This window comes from Tupaia chinensis, unplaced genomic scaffold, assembly GCF_000334495.1.
Source record: "Tupaia chinensis unplaced genomic scaffold, TupChi_1.0 Scaffold000247_1, whole genome shotgun sequence".
NCBI classification, from domain to species: domain Eukaryota; kingdom Metazoa; phylum Chordata; class Mammalia; order Scandentia; family Tupaiidae; genus Tupaia; species Tupaia belangeri.
Genome location: NW_006159725.1, coordinates 4,742,264 through 4,747,585, shown reverse-complemented (window position 1 = coordinate 4,747,585; position 5,322 = coordinate 4,742,264). Strand labels below are relative to the sequence as shown.

Here is a 5,322-nt window from a genome sequence, read left to right as displayed (position 1 = left end):
TAGGCAGGGACCCTTGCAGCTGTAATTACTTGAGTGGCAGTGGAGGGGTTCAGGGCACAGAAAAGGCACCAGATGTGGTCCTTGGGACAAAGCCGGTAGGGGTGGAGAGTGACTGAATCATCTGTCAACCAAGAACAGCCAAATGGCCCCGAGCCTTCTCTAGGCCCCCTCCTGGGCAGCCAGCCCCTCCACAGGTCCCAGTCCTGCCAGTGTCACTTGCTGGGGGATTAGGGACTGTGATGTGCTTGCCTCAGTTTCCCCTTCTTCTCCACCACTCCCAACCCTCTTTGCTGGGCCAAAGCCCTTGGAGCTGAAGCTGCGGCCCTCCACCCCCACGGAGCAGGCACCTGGCTAAGGCCTCGCTCTTCACATCCCAGGGTCAGAGCAGAGTGGCCCTGCCTCTCTCCCCTGGGCCTCCAACAGGAAGGCAAGAGGCAGACTAGCAGTGGGAGGAAGCAGTGCCCCAGGAGAAGAGGCCCCATTCCAAGTGGCAGTCGATGGTCTGCAGGGACAAGAGTCCCTTTTGGAGACATTGAGCCTGAAAACAGCACTGTGAGGTACCGACAGAGGCTGCCAGGGTGACAGGCCAGGGCACGCAGGCTCTTTGGCGTCCCAGGAAGAACCCAGACTTGGGCAGAGGCCTGGGTGCTGGGGATGAGAAAGGCCCATCCCACTCAGCACTCTAAGCAGGGCAGAGTCTGCGGGGAGGCCAGTAAGGTGTGGGGCATGGCATTTCCAAGGGCACCCACTCTCGAGGTCATGTAAACCCCTCCCAGATGCCTACCTGCCTCACTGAACCCAGCGGCGATTCCGAGATTCTCTAATGTATTGTCAAAACCTCATCCTTAGGATTATTTTTTTCATAGAGGATGAACAATAATGTCTTCTATCATTCATTTGCTCATTTACCAAATATGCAGAAATTGTCTACTATGTGCCAGGCACTAGCCTAGGCCCTAGGGCACGTGCACTGGTCAGAGAAGAGAGACAGAGACAGTGAGAGAGAAAGAGAAATCACTCCCCAGCAGGGATGGCCATGCTGCAATCCCATTCTCCTCTAGAGATTTTGGGCATGCAAGCACATGTGACCAGCATGAGTTTCAAGCCACCAGGTCCAGGACTCGAACTGTGGTCAGCCATGTGGGGATCCAGCACCCCAACCACCATGCCACCTGCTGGCCTCATAACAGCCTTTTGATCACCCCACTTTCCAGGCGAGAAATTGGGGCACGAAGAGTGCATAGACCACGTTCACAGTAGGAGGTGGCAGGCTAGAATCTGAACCCAGATTGCCTAGCACCAGACAGAGAGGAGTTAGTGTCCTAAATTCTCTTGAAGCTCTTCCTCATAACCAAGCAGGGTTTCTGGGGGAGTCTTGGGGCCTGAGGGCCCCTTGCACACTGACCCCTCAAGCCAGCCCCTCGGAACTCCCAGATCTGGCAAAGCAGGGTAGCAGGGCTCCTCTCTGTCACACTGCAGGGAGCGAGCTCAGTAGTAGCAGCCCTGCAGCTGGCAAGCAGTGAAGCCAAGGTCTGCTTCTGCTCCCAGAATCCTCTGGGGTGGGAGCACGGGCAAGTGGCAGGACTGTGAACGGGAGGTGCTCCTGCACTGCTGCCCTGGGTGGGGCACTAGCACCAGGTTGTCACCTGCAGGGCCCAGGATGCCAGGTGTCATTTCAGTGCCCATTAGAGGACTGTGCGCTAGGAGGCTGAGTGGCCTGCCGGGAAGAACAAAGCCCAGTTCCTGGCTCCCGCACGTCCATATCCAGCTGAAAGCGCCGGGCACAGCGCCAGGCAAGGAAGAGGTGTGCTGAAAGCACCACAGCACCCGCGCTCTGAGGAGGCTGAGGAACCGAGGGGAAGAGTGACAGGCTTGTCCCAAGCTCACCTCCTACCGCAGGAACGCCTGCCTCTCCACCCTTGGAAGTTCTGCCGCTTTCCCAATGCCCTGCATCCTCCACACATAAGCGTTTGGTGGATTGGGCTGACCCTCCGCGTGTCCCCGTCCCACCCAGCCTAAGGCAGCATGGCATTCCGGTAAAACTGAAACCCCGCCGGCAGCTCCCTCCATCCTAGAAAGGGCCAGTAGCCTGTGTGGGAGGGCAGAGCGATGGGCAGGAGGGAGGCGGACTGAAAGGTGCATTGCGGGCTTCCCCGGCTTCACCCAGCACAAGGAGGTATCAGCAGGACACGTGTGCCCTCTAGTGGTCAGAGGTCAACCAGTCCCCAACCGCGGAGAAAGGACGGGGTCCCCAGCTCAGAGCTAGCAGAGCTGGGGAGGACTTTGAGCGTTGTAGGCTTAGCCCCATCATTTTACCAGGAAAGAGAGGACATGAGGGAGGCACGCTGGGAAGACAGACAAGCTGAGATCAGACTCAGGTTCCCAGTCGTCCCAGACTCCCACTCTGACCTGAGCAGCCCCCGCAGCATCCCACGGGCTCCGGGCCTCCTTAAAGATAGGGAAACCGTGGTTGACAAGGTCAGAGCTGCATGCAAAATCCTGGCCATTGGATTAACTCTTCTGCTTCAGGAAAGAAGCCACCACAGCCAGGGCCACAGAAAGAGCGCCGTGATGACCATGAACTGTTACGCAGTGCCTGTGATGCACCTGCGCTGTCTAGGAGTCTATCAGCACACCTGCAACAGCCCTTTACCACCCCACTTTCCAGGTGAGGAAACGGGGCACCAAGAAGTCCAATGAACAGACAAGGCACACAGCTAGGAAGCGACAATCTGAACCCAGGCTGCCTGGCCCCAGACAGGGAGAGGCGTGGCAGCTGGGTGGGGATGTCATTTTCATTCCAAGGGCTCTGGGGGGCCAGGTCTCCTACTGTCTGCATGGCAGGTCCAGCCTCTAGCTCCAGGCAGGCTGGCAAGAAGTGAACAGTCCTGCTAGAGAGGAAATCCATGCCAGGGGAGCCCACGGTCTAGCTGGCTGCCCTATTTAGAACCAGGATTGGGGCCTGGACCTCCTGAGATCCAACCCATGGGAAGGAGATAATCGTCCACCAAATGGGTAAGAATGCTGCTCTGGTCTTAGCTCCAAATATCACCAGTGCCTGCCCCAGACCCGCCAACCTCCACACATCTGGCCTGCTCAGGGCTGGGGCACCCACTGTGCTAACTGCGCCACTGTATGAAATGACCAGGATGTTCTGCTCATCAGCCAAACATTTTATCTCTTACAGAGACCAAAGCGAATTCTCTTCACTCCTCTTTCCAACCCTGCAGAGCCTATGAGGCAGGCTTCTTCTCTTCTTGGTTTAGAAAAAAAAGAAGTATCTAAGCAGAGAAATTGTCTGCTGGGGCAGCCCCTCACTCCCAGGTGAGTGGGCCCTGGCCCCGCACCCCCTCTCTACTCCAGACCTCCCCTTCCAGTCTATCGGGCCATCCCCTGCAGCCTCGAGCAACATCGCCTCCACTGGGCGCCTCCGCTCAGCCTCCAGGGGCTCCCTGTGGTGTTCAGGATCGAGTCCAGGCTCCTGCGCGGCTTCCGAGCCTTGACCATCTGAAAGCAGCCTACATCCCAGCCTCATCTCCAGCCAGATGCCATCCCTCCAGGTGTCCTTACTCCAGGAAGCCCAGCGTTCTCATTTGTCCTGAAAATGCCGCCTTCCTCCACGCCTTCACACGGCGTTTTGCTTTCGGTTGGGAAGTTCACTGACTATTCTGCCCACAGGTCCTCCCTGGATCCTTCGGGTCCCAGCTCATAACCCTTGGCTTTGGGGACAGTTCCCGTTGTGCTTCTGTCCTCTCCCTGGTCCTGTCTGATCTCTTCCACGTGGCTTGGGGGCAGAGCGGCCAAGACCAAGGCTCTAGCACTTTTTCCTCATTTCAGGCAAGGTAGGTATCCGCCCGGTGCCTCGGTTTCCTCCTCTGTGCTGCAGGGGCCAGTGGGCTGCTGCCACAGTCACACTGACCCAGTCCATGGCGACAGCTCCGTGGAGTGCCCGCACACAGCCCTTGCTACGACCAAGCTGCCAGCCTTATTGTCACCTCCAGCTTACTACAGCGGTCAGCGTCTCCCCACAGAGGCTCTGGGGAGCTCTCATCCACCTTGGTGTCCCTGGTTGCTAGAACAGTGTGTGACAAAGAGTAGACACTCCAGAAAGCCCATGGAAGGGAAGACATTTCCATCCATGTCTGGGTCCCCGGCCCCAGCAAGACCCACGTGTGGTGGGCAGGAACCAGGACTGGATACCACTTTATAAGCTCCCTGTAACAGCTCAGGGCCGGGCTACCAGCCAGCGACTGGAATCCAGAGTGTTCAGGAAAACTCCACGGAAGCCCAGTCACTCGGGCTGTTTCTAGATAAAGACGAGTCTCCCGCCTCCGTTGTGTGCACAGCAGGCTGGCAGCCCTGCCCTTTCTCTCTGGAGCCTTTACATTCGTCCCCCAAAGCCCAGCCCATGACATTGTCCCCCGCCTCATCACCTGAGGCATCCCTCCATCCTGGGGCTCGAGGTCACTACAACCCCCAAAGTTCCATTGTCTGCTCAGCCCTCAACCTGGGACTGTCAGGAGCTGCTTCAGTACAGGATTGATCAAGCTCAAGTTCAAGTTCACGATCCCCATTCCTGCATCCTCCCTCACTCAGGTTGGCAGAAGCTTTAGCTGCCCCCTAACCTCCACCACTTCACAGCCCCCACACCCAGGCCGCTTCATTCCAGACTCCGTCTTCCTTGAAGCCACCCTGGCCCGGGGCTCTTGTTCCTGGTTACTGAGCCCTCACTTTCTTCACCTAGATATGGCTCCCACAGCCTGCCTGCCTCCCACAGGAAGCTCTCCCTGACTCCTGAGGGAGGTTACCCAGCCTCCAGCCCCCTCTCCTCACAGGCTGGCCACTGGCCCAACTCCCCCTGTCAGTCTGCACTTGAGTCTTCTAACAATTATTGATCATACAGCAGTGCCATCTCTTGAACAGAGGGGGCAGTAGAGTTCAACGTTGAAGAGAAACCTAAGGAGTTCAAATCTCAATTCCCCTTACACCAGTCAAATGACCTCACTGGGCAAGTTACTGAGCATCTCTGTGCCTCTGTCCCTGCCCTGTAACATAAGAGTATCTACCTCATAGCCCTCCACAAAGACTAAGCAAGTCACCGTGCCAGGGTCATGAAAAGCTTAGCTGTGGTTGAGCTCCTACTATGTGCCAGATAACAGCACCGGGCAGCAGGTTCTCCAGTTTACCAATGAGAGAACTGAAGCTCAGAAGGGACCAGAACCTTGCCTATGGTCACTAAGTAAATGGCAAAGGTGGCTTTAAAGGCAGGTCTGGTTCCAAGGCTCATGCTCTTTCTGCTGCCGAGAGCCCATCACATTCCTG

At 57.0% G+C, this 5,322-nt stretch overlaps 1 protein-coding gene across 1 annotated transcript in view; it reads right to left on the bottom strand.

The window, feature by feature from the left end:
- The window catches only part of SCN2B (sodium voltage-gated channel beta subunit 2), a 12,507-nt gene that overhangs the window by 5,532 nt on the left and 1,653 nt on the right, over window positions 1-5,322 (bottom strand). The gene's annotated exons all lie outside the window — the stretch shown is intronic.